This window comes from Heteronotia binoei, chromosome 10 (assembly GCF_032191835.1).
Source record: "Heteronotia binoei isolate CCM8104 ecotype False Entrance Well chromosome 10, APGP_CSIRO_Hbin_v1, whole genome shotgun sequence".
In the NCBI taxonomy this organism is placed as follows: domain Eukaryota; kingdom Metazoa; phylum Chordata; class Lepidosauria; order Squamata; family Gekkonidae; genus Heteronotia; species Heteronotia binoei.
Genome location: NC_083232.1, coordinates 58534428 through 58549378, shown reverse-complemented (window position 1 = coordinate 58549378; position 14951 = coordinate 58534428).

The following is a 14951-nucleotide window of genomic DNA, read 5'->3' as shown; positions in this document are numbered from 1 at the left end:
ACATTGTGGCAATAGAGAATGTTTTTAAACCCGTATTTCTAGTACTACTCAGCTACTGGCCCAAGTGAATTCATATTAGTCACATGCAGCATCTGTCAATGTACAAATTGCCAACTCTGTGTTGCATCTTGCAAATTACACTCTTCTGCTTTTGTATTTAAATTCCCAGTCGCATCTCTTGCTCTTGAGTTCTCAATTTTATGTGTGTTCTGGACTGTAATGAGACCCAGTTAGGGTTGTCAGTCTGCAGGCAGGACTGGAGACCTACCATAATTACAACTGATCTCCAGACTACAGAGATCAGTTCCTGTGGAGGGTTTTGGAGGGTTAGATTCCTCCCCTCCATCCCCCAATCTCTAGAGATTTTCCAGCGTAGAGTTGGTGACACAGCAATTATCTGTATTACTTAACCTTTTGGCCTCATTTTGTAAAACCGTCTTTCCTCTATTCCCAGGCTTTGTCCGCACTCATGTATATATTCACAATGCATCTGAAGAAGAATTCCAGCTCATAATGCTTAAAAAGATAAGAATCCCTGTGCTAACACCAGTCGTTTCTGACTCTGGGGTGATGTTGCTTTTACAACAGTTTTCATGGCAGATTTTTTACAGGGTGGTTTGCCAAAATGTGTTCATCTTTAAGGTGTCAAAAGACTCTTGGTCATTATTTTTGAAGACCAACAGAGCTAATCCCTGTAACATTGTATCATTAAGTCACTGTAAAGTGTTAAGGCAAATATATGTTATTTTTAACTTAGATCTGCATTTGAAATGTAGTTCTCTTTCAACAAGAAATTTTCTTTCCTCAAATGCTGCAGGTTCCATGGAAATGTATTTTCTGCAGACAAGTGGCAAAGGTGTCAGTTTTGTTAAAAAAAAAATCTTATTTGAAGAGAAAACATGTACCTCCATGAAGAAATTGGCCTTTCACCAAGAATCCAAACATGACAAGAATAGGAAGTTCATTTGTATTACTGAATCCCCAAGATGCACTTGGTAATTAGAATAAAATTAATTTCTATGACCCTAGCTTATGAAATCAGAACATGAACAGTTGGTTCTAATTTTTCTTGGCAGCTATTAGGGGATTTCCTATTATTTCCCATATAAGAGATGCCAGGTTAGATAATGAGTATGTTCTCTTAAAAAAAGAAAAGAAAAAAAACAGAAATAGAATTAGTCACACATTTAATAGGGTGAATGTTCATTAGAAGGAACAGTTCTATTTTTTACCATAATGGTCTCCACAAAATTCGTGCTCCCTCAAATATTTTTTGAAGTGAAACTCCATAGAAAAGTTGGGGAATTGGATATCCCAAATCAGGGTTGCCACTAAAATTTTATTTTTTATTTCCCTGACTTTCCCTGACCAACATTTATCAATTTCCCTGACCACCATTCAAATATAACCACATGTTAAAAAATGAATAGCTCATGTTGCATTAATGCAAGGCTTAATGAAATGTTCCACTCTACAACTACACAAGTCTCAACTGCAAAAATATTTGTCAAAGTAAGAGATTTAACATGGTTCATCTGCTGGGTAGAAAATTCAAGAGCACCCAACATTCAACTCTGGGCTTCCTCTGACTACTGTAGCAGACATGAGCTATATCTTTAGACCTATATCTCCCCCTTGCAGTGACCCTATCCAGGGCAAGCTCAAAAGATGTCTATCAATAAGCTATTAGACAGCCAGTTTAGTGTAGTGGTTAAGAGCAGTGGACTTGAATCTGGAGAGTCAGGTTTGATTTCCCACTCTTCCATGTGCAGCTGTTAGGGTGACCTTGGGTCAGTCACAATTCTTGAAAGTGCTGCTCTCTCAAGAGCAGTTTTTAAAGAGCTTTTTCAGCCCCCACCTGTTTTATAGGGTGTCTGTTGTGCAAAGAAGGAGGGAAGGAGATTGTAAACTGCTCTGAGTGAAGGATGAGGTAAAAATCTGATCTCTTATTTTCTTCCAAATTTTCTTCTTATTTTCCTCCAAATTTTATTTTGGAGGATTATAGAGTTTGCCTTTTCCTTCTGAGCTTTTAAGGCCCTTGAGAGTTTTTGTCACTTAAGGTTGTTTATCACTTTAATTCAGTGGACATGTATAAAATGTGATCTCATTCTAGTCACTTGCTGAATTCAGATTCTGCTCACAGACATCCCACCCAAACTCATAAATTATATAACAACTATTTATTACCACATCCAAACATCTATTAATCTGCAATCAGGGCATTTTGATTCCTATATAAACAAATTATGCCTTAGTTAAGGCAGAGAACAGGAATAGATAACTATCTAATACAGGGGTGTCAAACTTGTGGCCTGTTGACCACATCCACCCACCACAAGGCTTCTGTCTGGCCCTTGAGCAACAGCCTCTCCTGTTCCTTCTCCAGTTCTGCTCCTGTATCACTTTTAGGCTTCCCAACCCTCCCGCTCTGGCGGGAGTCCCCTGGGTTTGCAGCCTCATCTCCCGGTCTTCAAGAAGTGGGAAGCGGGGGGTGGGGGGTGGAGGGGGGGGGGAGAACATACCTGTAGGCTTCATTATAGAGCTCCTGAGCTGTTTGTAAAATGTCTGCCGCTTTAAGGCTGGGCAGGGAGCAGGAAGGGCTTGGGAGAACAGCCCCGCCCTTTCTTTTGCTTTCACTTTCACAGCAAGAGTTCTCCGGAAGAAGATCTGGTAAGTGTGTGTGTGTGTGTGTGAGGGAGGGGGCAGGGGATTCCCTGGTTTGGAGGCCCTCCCCCCTTTTAGAAAGCGTGGGGGGGGGAGGGAAATGTCTACTGGGCATTCTATTATTCCCTATGGAGAACGATTCCCATAGGGAATAATAGGAAATTCATCCGTTGGTATTGGGGGCTCTGGGGGGGCTATTTTTTGAGGTAGAGGCACCAAATTTTTAGTATAACATCTAGTGCCTCTCCCCAAAATACCCCCCCAAGTTTCAAAACGATTGGACCAGAGGGTCCAATTCTATGAGCCCCAAAAGATGGTGCCCCTATACTTCATTATTTCCTATGGAAGAAAGGAATTTTAAAAGGTGTGCTGTCCCTTTAAATGTGATGGCCAGAACTCCCTTGGAGTTCAATTATGCTTGTCACATCCTTGTTCTTGGCTCCACCCCCAATGTCTCCTGGCTCCACCCCCAAAGTCTCCTGGCTCCACCCCCAAAGTCCCCAGATTTTTCTTTAATTGGACTTGGCAACCCTAATCACTTTGCCAAACTCTCTCAATCACACATGACACATAGATAGGCAAGCCTCTGTTCTCTGTATTGTTTGAAGCTCCTCCCCCTCCTCTTTCCAGGGAAAGGGAGGAAACAAGCCAGAGCTTGCTTTCTGGCCAGGCTCACACAGGAGACAAAGGCAAGCCTTTCTTTCCTTCCATTGGCTGAGGTTCCTCCCCTTTGTTCGGCTGCCTCAATCGCATGGGAGAAATACAAAGCACTCTTTAAGACCAACAAAGTTTTATTCAAAGAATGTGCTTTTGTGTGCCTTGCTACAGTGTATGTGCATTCTGTTGGGCTTGTTATGCTCTGTGTGCGTGTGTGTGTTGTTGAGCTTGTTATTCTGTATCTCTCCTGGATGCAACTGGGTTTGCCTCCCCTTTAGCATTGTATTCATGCCCTCATGATTCAGTCTTTCTTAGTAAGAAAGCAATGTGAACTATTTAGATGAGGAATAACAACGCTAGTGATGTGGATTAGGCTGATACTGTGTGTCCAGACCAACAGCACCCAGCAAATCTCCTTTGCAGACTGGGGATTTTGAACCTAGATTTCCCAGATAGCAAGCTGATACTGATTACTGTACATTGCTGTCTCTCTGTTCTTGCACTGCCTAATAGGAGTTGCAGTTATTTTTCTGGGAAGACTATAGTTCTGTAGACAAACACATAGCCCTTACTCTGTGTCATGGTGCCTTCACATGTTCTTAACCAGCACATGAAGCAATTTATGTAGAAAGGCTCACAATGCCCAGCCATTTCATGTTTTCCCCTGGGTCTAAGGCTCAGAGCAGTGAGCATGAGACTTCTGTAATGAATGTCATATTTGCAGCTTACAGATACACACTTGAACAGCATATTCAAGATTCAAGCTCTACGAGCTTTATGTGTTTTATGTATTTTATATGTATTTTAAGTATTTTATTGTATAATTATAATTACTAATGTATTTTTAATATATTTAAATTGATTTTGTTGGTTTTATGTTGTAAGCCGCCCTGAGCCCGCCTCGGTGGGGTAGGGCGGGATATAAATCGAATTAAATAAATAAATAAATAAATAAATTGCTACAGCACAGATATTTACATGCAATAATTCCGAGCAAGAAGTGTCAGTTATCAGAGACTTAAATAAACAAAATATTGCAAGAGTGCTAATGTTTTGAGCATATTTTAAGTTTCTAAAAAAATCTTTAATTGTGTTTGCTTGTGTCCTTTACAAAGTTTATCTCTCTGCTACCTGGCATTACATTTTATGACACACATGGCCCAGCCTGACAAAATTGCATATGTGTCAGATCCAGCCCTTATTACAAATGAGTTTGACACTCCTGAATAATACTTTCCAATAAATTCTCTCCAACTTTTCTAACAAAATAATATTTACAAAGAGCACAATCAATCTATTCTTCCTCACCAAGTTTTTAAAAAGGTAAAGGTAGTCCCCCTGTGCAAGCACCAGCTGTTTCAGACTCTGGGATGATGTCGCATCACGATGTTTCCAAATTTCTAAAGATAAACTAAAAATTAAAAGGCTTTCTCTAAAGCCAGTTTGGTGTAGTGGTTAAGTCTGCAGACTCATCTGTGAGAACCAGGTTTGATTCTCTGCTCCTCCACATACACCTGCTGAAATGACCTTGGGTCAGTCATAACTCTCTCAAAGCTGTTCACTAAAGAGCAGTTTCTTTCAGAGCTCTCTCAGCCCCACCTACCTCATAGGGTGTCTGTTGTGGTGAGGGAAAGGGAAAGGCGATTGTAAGCCACTCTGAGACTCCGAGTGAAGGGTGGGAAATAAATCTAATCTCTTCTCTAAACACTCGATTTTGATTGCATAATATAATTAGTGCACTTATGTTTAGCTCAGTCTATGGTCAGAATGCCTACAGCCAACTGGTTCTTCACAAGTTTAGTAATTATCAAACCAGTGATAGCATTCCTTGTATGATTTTCTTATTGAAAAATTGAAAAAATATTCCTCAGTAAGAAACATCTTTAGTTTTAAAGATACACATTCACAGTGTTAGCAACAAAGTCCTGCTAGACATAGCAAGTTCCTCATGCAAAGGCAACCACCGAAAACCCAAGGAATAGCTGTGATGAGAAACATTTTTATGCAAGCATTCGTATGTATGAAATTCATATATAGAATGGATGCACCACGCAAAGAGAGTGCTTACTCTCATTTATTTTGTTCTTCTTGAAGGACAAAACAACAATATCATAGTTAATCATTATTCACAGAGAAATAACAGCATAGTCTTAGTACATACAGCCATGTAGTTTTGATTCAATTTTAAAGACCACGCATAGCATAGTGTAGGCAGACCAACCACGTCAACAGATGAACCTGCTTCAATTATCCACCCATGCACTTCCCACTTCTGCTAGAACACTAGGACATTGGAAACAAAATATACGTAATTACTAGAGCTACTTTTAGGCCAGTCTCCTGAAGCTAGGTTGCAAACCACAGAACACTGCAAATATAGCAGCATTCCAAATAGTAACATTAAACTGCTAAAACACTGGATTTCCAGATACTCAAGTCTGACCAAAGTCCAAAATGTCATTTTGCTTCCATGCAAAATTTCTGTCAATATCTTTGATTTGATGGTTCTCTTTCCTTTATCATTTCACTTTACTCTTCACAGTCTACAAACTCACCACAGCAACCTTATAAATGACCTGCAAATGACAGCAAGTATATGGTAAAGGTCATAGCAAAAATTCAACTGAGTCAATTTTTAAGCCTACCTTAATAACCTACAGCCACCTGGCCATAAAGCAGATAAATGAAACAAGCTCATTGAGTATTGACAGGGGCTGGAGGAGGAGAGGCACAGGGAAGGAAGATACTGTTTAAGTGCATTCAGTCCCTTTTCCCCTTCCCTGTGTGCTTCTCTATGTGTTGTCTCTAAGGCAACTTTAACAGGTAGTTTCTGCCAATGTTACCAATTTGCAGTTTGCCCTGTAAGTCTCCACCGGGCAACTGGATAGGACATGCTTCTATAGGCCACTCACAGGGAGGTGGCTCATCCAGGACCCTGAGCAGCTATAATTGTTTTCCCAAGGAGTTCCTAAGTAGGCAGATCAGTTGTAATGATATCTAACATTTTACATGTGCTGGTGTATTTTGACCATGAGAGAGGAGGGAATGGAAAAAGTGTTCTCCCCCAAACATCCATGTTCGATCGTGTATTGATAGCCAGTGGTGGGGATTATTAAGTCAAGCCTTCCTTGCTGTTTCCCCAACTTTGAAATGTTCCCTAGGAAAAGTTATTTGCCCAACTGGGGAAAAAGGAAGGTTGCCAATATTTTGCCTATATGCTTCTCCCATGGGACACACAGCAATTACAAGGAGTTATTTGAGATGGGGAAAACCAGCAGAGGGAGGAAAAGGATCAGCTCCTTACCCCAAACTACAACCATGATCTGAAAAAGGTCTTTCTGTGGCTGCTAATTATGAGCTCGCTCACTTGTAGATCTTCAAACATCTATTCTGGGTTTGTTAAGTTGGGGGCATGGTTCAAGGAAGGCAACAGATCTGAGAAAAATGCATTCTCAGGCTAAGGTTGCCAATCTCCAGGTGGGAGCAGGAGATCCACCAGTTGAAGGCCCTCCCCCCCCCCGCTTCAGGGTTATCAGAAAGGGGGGGGATGTCAGCTATGCACTCCATTATACCCTATGGAGGCTGGTTCCCATCGGGCAGGGGTGGCCAACGGTAGCTCTCCAGATGTTTTTTGCTTACAACTTCCATCAGCCCCAGCCAGAATGGCCAATGGCTGGGGCTGATGGGAGTTGTAGGCAAAAAACATCTGGAGAGCTACTGTTGGCCACCCCTGTCATAGAGTATAATGGAGAATCAATCAGTGGGTATCTGAGGCTTGAGGGAGAGGGCTGTTTTTTGATGCAGAGGCACCAAATTTTCAGCATAACATCTGATGCCTCTCCTCAAAACATGCCCTCCCAATTTCAAAAAACATCAGATAAGGGGGTCCAATTCTACAAGCCCCCAAAGAAATGCCTCTATCTTCCCATTATTTCCAAAGGAGGGAAGGCATTTAAAAGATGCGAGGTCCCTTTAAATGTTATGGCCAGAACTCCCTTTGGAGTTAAACTGTACTTGTTATAACCTTGCTCCTGACTCTACCACCCAAAGTCTCCTGGCTCCACCCCCAAAGTGCCCAGATATTTCTTGGGTCAGACCTGGCAACCCTATCTCAGGCCTATCAGTTTTAATCAAGACAAACACTGATCAGAAACATTAATCGACTATATTCATGTTTAAATTATTTAAAGATGGAAGACTTATTAAGAACATAAGTGGCAGGAACCTGTTATGGCACAGTTTGAGATCTTTTTCATTAAACACCCACCTAAAAACTTCCTAACCTAATACAAGCTGATAGATAAACACAAACTCACACAGTCCTCCTCTGCTTGTTTGCATTTTCCTCTTGGTATATTTTCTCTGTTTACAACTTTTCATCTTAAAGGGGAGGTATTCAATGCTCCAGAAATGTGAGCTGGTGTTCTTCTACAATTACGGTTTCATCAAGTGCAAGACAGCATCTTGCAATGTTTGAAAGAAGGCAGTCACAGGGTGTTCATAAATATCCTCCCAATTACCACCATCTGCCTCACGGATATCTTCAAGAACATTGTATCTCATGGCAGCCGTAGCACAAAAGAACACCTACTCTAAACACACACAGCACACAGTAATTTTCCAGAAAGCTAGAAAGGAAAATCAGAATATGTTATTGTATATCCACAAGCACATCTTTTTTTAAAAAATCAATGTATATAAGTGATACTCTAACATTAAAAATGCTAATTAGCTTTCTCCTTTTTATTCTCACTCCTCCAGTAAACCGCATACCAAACTTAGAATTTACATGAATGCTCAGAAATACAGTTTTAAGTATACAAGGATGGTTTATTTTAAGGCTATTTTACTCTGAAATAAGCCCACAGATTTCAATAAAGTGAATAGGTCTCACTGGGGAAAATATATATGGGAATGTTAATCTATTCAGTGAAAGCCTGGATAGATTCTCCTTAAGAAACCTGAATTCTGTGCCATTCCCAGTGTTGTACAGTTTCCCCATGGATTCTGCTGAAAAGAGGGGAATATGAACCAGTGTGATGGAGAGTGATTAAAGTATAAGACCAGAGGTTCATGCTTAGCCATCAAACTAACTGGCTTGAGTGAATAAACACACAGACACACTCCCAACTACTAGTTGTTGTGAGGGGGGAAATGGAACAATGCCTTCCACTGAACTCCTTAAAGGAAAGGTTGGATATAAATGTGAGGAATAAAGGAATATAAGGCAATGAAGCCTCAATTTCTTACTGAAGGAGATGTTTTGTGTTGCTCTGCTCCAAATCAAATTGGGTTGCCAACCTCCAGGTGGTACCTGGAGATCTCCTGCTATTATAACTGATCTACAGACAACCAAGATCTGTTCCCCTAGAAAACATGGCTGCTCTGGAGGGTGACTCTATGGCCTTATATCCTGGTCCCTCCCCTTCCCAAATCCCACCCTCCCCAGGCTCCACCCCAAAATCTCCAGGTATCTCCCAGCCCAGAGCTGACAACCCTACCTCTCCTTAAAGATGAGTTCAACACACTTACAGGTTAAAAAGAACATTTGGCAGGTCTGTTAAATGTTGAAATTCAATGTCTGTGATTGCAAGATGCAGTCACAAAATACATACAGCCAACTCACTAAGAACCACTATCCTATTTTGCAGTCCAACATAAGAATTCTGTTGGATCTGAGCAATGGTTTACCTAGACCAGCATACTGTTTTCCACAGTGACCAATCAGACTACCCCTTAAGATCTAACAAATAGGAAACGAGGCCAAATTCTCCCCTCACTCAGCAAGTGGCAGTCAGGTACACAGTGTCAGACCATGGAAGCTCCATTTAGCCTACCCAGCCATTAATACATTTAATGCTAGAGTTGCCAGGTCCCCCTGACCACCAGGTTGCTATTTCCAGGTTAGGAAACTCCTGGAGATTTGGGGATGGAGCCTGGGGAGGACAGGGACCCCAGTGGGGCATAGTGCCAGAGAGTCTACCCTCCAAAGCATCCATTTTCTCCAGGGGAGATGACTGGAGATGAGCTGTAATTCCAGGAAATCCCCAGGTCATACCTGGAGGTTGGCAGCCCTATTTAATGCCCTCATAAAGCCATTGCTACACTCTGTGGCAGTGAGTTCCACAAGTTTATTATGCATTAATCACAGAAGTACCTTCTTTTGTCTGTCCTGAATCAACCGTACAGCTGCTTGAAGTTCTAACATCAGGGAAGGAGGAAGGAGAGAAACCTGAAGCACGTTCTCCACCACATTCATAATTCCCCCTACAGTGATATTTTACCCAAGATAAAAATCCCTTCACTCTTGCAGTTTTTGTATAAGTAAGCCATTCTAATGTCCTAATAATTTTAGTTACACTTTTTTGCACCTTTTCCAGCTCTACAGTATTGGATACTTTAGTTCAATCTGTCCCTTGAAACTAGTGAAACATTCTCACACTTCTGTCAATATGCACTCTAGAAAGTTGTGCAAACGAAGGCAAAGTTTATGCTTAGCTTCACCAAAAAGACTCACAGCTTCCTCTACAGTGGGACTAGGGTTGCCAAGTCCAATTCAAGAAATATCTGGGAACTTTGGGGATGGAGCCAGGAGACTTTGGGGGTGGAACCAGGAGATATTAGGGGTGGAGCCAAGATCAAGGGTGTGACAAGCATAATTAAACTCCAAAGGGAGTTCTGGCCATCACATTTAAAGGGACAGCACACCTTTTCAATTCCTTCCTTCCATAGGAAATAATGAAGGATAGGGGCACCTTCTTTTGGGGCTCATAGAATTGGACCCTCTGGTCCAATCTTTTTGAAACTTGGTGCGTATTTTGGGGAGAGGCACTAGATGCTATACTGAAAATTTGGTGCCTCTACCCCAAAATACAGCCCCCCCAGAGCCCCAGATACCCACAGATCAATTCTCCATGATTTTCTATGGGAATAAATCTCCATAGGGAATAACAGAGTTCCCAGCAGACATTTCCCTCCCCTCCCCCAGCTTTCTGACGACCCTGAAGCAGGGGGAGGGCCTCCAAACCGGGGATTGGCAACCCTAAGTGGGACTGTGCTGCACATAATCAACAGAAGCATGAAGCCCTGTGTAGTCTCACTAGGATGGGGCCCATGGTGTTTGCATTTGTTAACAGTTTGCCATATGGGTTATTATTACATACATTAAGCCCCAACACAGATCTAACATGAAGATGTATCTTTAATTTTCAAATATATCTTTTGGAACAAATCTCTGCACAGCAGCTGTGTGACCTCATTCCCTAAGGGAAGGAGGTAGAAAAGGAGGAGGCGGGAGAGAAGATTTCTTTAGAGAGGAGAGAGTGGAAAATTTATTAACAACTTGGACTATGAGTACTACTATAATTGTGGAACAGAAAATGCAGACTAATTCAATTCACATTTTGGAAGTTTATTTTGGTTCTCACAATAAATTCAGCAGCTGCAGCAACAGCTGTGTAATTTTATAGCAGGTGGAAGTTATAGACAACAAAGTCTAGAAATTTTCTTCTCACAGAAAATGACCTGCATATGAGGGTTCATAAACTGTCCAGCCAAAGTTCTGAGACTCAGTGTTTTGATGCAGATCAGATCACCAGATATGTGGAACTATCTCTGGAACTTCTCTGGAACTACCACAGACAGCCGAGGAGGCAATTTTGGTGTATGGCAGTATGATTTTATACAACATAGGAAAATGTCATGATCCTGCAGCTGGCCATGGTACATGTTCCTATGGCTACACAAAGTTTTTAAAAAGACAATTGTACCTCTGAAATTAAGTTTTTAGCAGGTACGTTTTAACAGCCCATTTACAATCTCAGGCACAAATGTCTGTAAGGGACCACATTCATAGAAACAGTGTCTGCAGTTATGACAAGGTTCATTTTTAAAGGGAATTTAAAAATTCCCTTTATTTTTGTTACTATTATTATTTGCTATTTCAATGTATTTTATTGGTTTTCATTGTAACAAAGACATTCACAAAAATGATGTTTTTGTTTAGCTATTTGACAAGTTACCATATTCTATTCTCCTGTCAACTATAGCACTGAAATAATAATAATTTAACACTTTTATGTCAGGGAGAGGTACAAATCCGTCTTCCAACCCACCTTTTGATTTACAGGGTGCAAGTATACCTGAGTAATCAAAATTATTATCTGGTCACATATCATTATAGAACTCTTATCCAAGGTCCCTGCTAATATATGTACAGAGGTGTGGCAAGGCAGAGACACAGCCAAATGTTACAGCTCCCTCCTTGCTGTGCAAAAGAATCGCAGAAGGGGGAATGAAAAGAAATGACAAAAAGTCTGAAAGGAGGGAGGGAGAAAGAGAAGAAACAATAAAAAGAATGAGAGGCTGAAGGAGAAATGAAAAATGATAAAGAAAGTTCAGCTCCTGATCCTCTAGGGCTATGCCCGCTATTACAGTGGAAAACCCATTCATTTGAACTAGAGTAATCAATAAGAAGATCTGCCTTACAGTGGCCTTACCCACCTCCTGAAAAGCTTTGTGCGTACCGTAGCACCCTTGGACACCACACATTTGGGAACCCTGGCATCAGGGGTGGAATTCTAGCAGGAGCTCCTTTGCATATCAGGCCACACATCCCTGATGTAGCCAGTCCTCCAAGAGCTTACAAGGCTCTTTTTGTAAGCTCTTGGAGGATTGGCTACATCAGGGGTGTGTGGCCTAATATGCAAAGGAGCTCCTGATAGAATACCACCCCTGCCTGGCATAAATTGTAGTTTGTTGCCATTATATCTGAGCAGCAAAATAAAGTTTGCATTTTCCTTTCACAATAATACAGACTTCCAGCTTTAAGGAGCAGAAGACAAGTTGCACACAAAGGTACATAAAGAAAATACAACAGTTTACTGGGCTAGGCACACCAAAACATTCCATTACTCTACTGCCTTCCCCACTTTCACCAGGGGATTCCAGCAGGAAAATAATTGTTTGAGGAGACAGAATTCTGGCTTGGATATAAACCCCTCACCCAAGCCAGTAGTCATTAGTTACGGTGTGAGGTAAAAACTTGACAAGACAAAACAGTTTTCCATTTTAAAAGGGAACAAGAACATGTTTTAGAAGAACACAAAAACTGAGGAAGAAAACTCTGTATCTCCATGTTAAAGTAATAATTTTGAATAGTGTGCCTGGCAAGAGCCCTTTCCCCACAGCCTCATGGGCATGATATATTCTGAGTTCAAAACCATTAACCTTAAAAACAGCCACCAGCTGTCATTCAATAATGGGACAGGATCAGGGGATTTGGTAAATAAAGTGGTGAAAACAGCGCTATTTTTGTAGGAAAAGCCCAGCAGGAACTCATTTGCATATTAGGCAACACCTCCTAATGCCACCATTGTTCCCACATAGGGAAAGCCCAGCAGGGACTATTTGCATATTAAACCACACCCCCTGATGTCAAGCCAGCTGGACCTGCATTCCTGTGCATTTCTGCTCAAAAAAAGCCCTGGGTGGAAATGTTGTAATATCAGTACAGTTAACCTGTTCACCATGTTCTCCTGCCAACACTTTTCACCTATCAGAACCCAGCTCCCAAAAGACAAGACCAACAGTCAGCTTCTCCCCCACTGAACTACCTTATGCTCTCTGGGTGCTTGGGGAAAATTCCACTGTTCTGTCTGTCACAGAATGCCTGATGCCATTTTTCTTCAATAAAAAGCTGATTCAGCAAGGAGTGATTTTGGACAAACAGCGGGAAAGGGATGATTAGTCTCATTCCTGGTTGTTCTTAAGCTTCATCTTCACCACTATCCACTGGCATTTAAAAACAGAAGTCCTGTTGAACAAGAGTGTTTCCACATGACATCTTTTCCCACTCCTCAGTAATTCTTTTTCTGCACCCCCATCCCCCAAGTGGAATTACATAATAGTAAGTAAGCCACTACATCTGCATGGGCAAGACCCGTCCTACTAATGTTTTCTTGGAACCTTGGTTTCCCCTGCAATTTCCCTTTATTGTATCTTTTGTTTTCAGGCTAATTGGTTGCTTCCTGTTCTCTCAAGACTTGCTGGTTTGCTCTTGACGTTCCCGAATTCAAACATAAAATGTCAGATTCTGCCTTCTTGGAGGGCAGGGGGAAGGGGTTAAGTAGAGCTTTTTCCTCTATAGCTAGCCAAAACTCCTGCTTGTTTTTTTTTAACTGTTCATAACTATAATTGTGTCATTACAAAACAACAATCATAAAAATAACAATGGCCTTGACCAGCTGTACTTATGCCCTGCCTTAAGAGCACAAAAGTCAATAAGTCACAATTGATTCACTAACTCTGAACACAGAAAATGATTAATCAAGCTAAAAGGAGAGGGAAAGGATTGAAGAATTAAAGGGGCATTAACCCTGGGATGCCTCAGCTGGGTTTTTGACAGTCCAGAGAGGGCAGCATGGTGCTGTAACTGCATTTTGAGGTTAAAAGACTCACCAGCAATCAGCTCTGCAAAGTAAGCATAGAAAATTCTAGAATGCAACAGGCTGGTCTTTTGGGTGATCCATTAACAATGACAACAGAGCTTTTTTTGTAGAAAAAGCCCAGCAGGAATCTATTTGCATATTAGACCACATCCCCTGACATCACCATTGTTTGGCATAGGGCTTTTTTGTAGCAAGAGCCCAGCAGAAACTAATTTGCGTATTAGGCCACACCCCCTGGCACCAAGTCAGCCAGAACTGCGTTCCTGTGCATTCCTGCTCAAAAAAAGTCCTGACAATTGAAAACCAAATGGCTTGCATGATACCAATCCAATTCTCTGTACAAAGGTAAAGGTAGTCCCTTGTGAAAGCACAAGTCGTTTCCGACTCGGGGTGATGTTGTTTTCACAACGTTTTCACAGCGGACTTTTTACGGGGTGGTTTGCCATTGCCTTCCCCAGTCATCTACGCTTTCCCCCCAGCAAGCTGGGTACTCATTGTACCAACCTTGGAAGGATGGAAGGCTGAGTCAACCTGGAGCCAGCTACCTGAACCCAGCTACCACCAGGATCAAACTCAGATCGTGAGCAGAGCTTAGGACTGCAGTATTGCAGCTTTACCACTCTGCGCCACGGGGCTTCTCTGTACAAACCTCATTTAATTGCAAGAGAAACCCAAGGGCTATGAAAAGAAATCTGCTCTTTGTTCCAATGGTTTGATTTTAGCAAAGTAATTATAACTGTTGAAGGGCTAAGGAATCCATAATCTGCCCGCTTATGTCTTTACTTTATGCTTGCACCTAAGGCAGTTGCATTTGCTGTTGGTTATATGGGGTGAGTATTATCAAGTCAACTGTGTTTTCCACATGCAACAACATTTCAATAATTATGAAACACAGCCTGAAGTTCAGAACTGAGCAAGTGAAAGCTTGGAATGTGGTTAAACTGTTAAATATGCACAACCTAGTTTTGAAGTCAGCCACAAGAACTGAGTTCTGTACATGTGATCACAGCAAACAAACATCAAATATCAAGATCACCAAGGACAAGGTAAACAAACAAAACATAATGGATGGTTTTATATCCTTTACACAGAGATGTAAAAAACCTCTTCTAATATAAAAACTGAACAATCTTACACAAACTGCACCCAAAATGCAACATTTGAAACAAGGCTTTGGAGCCA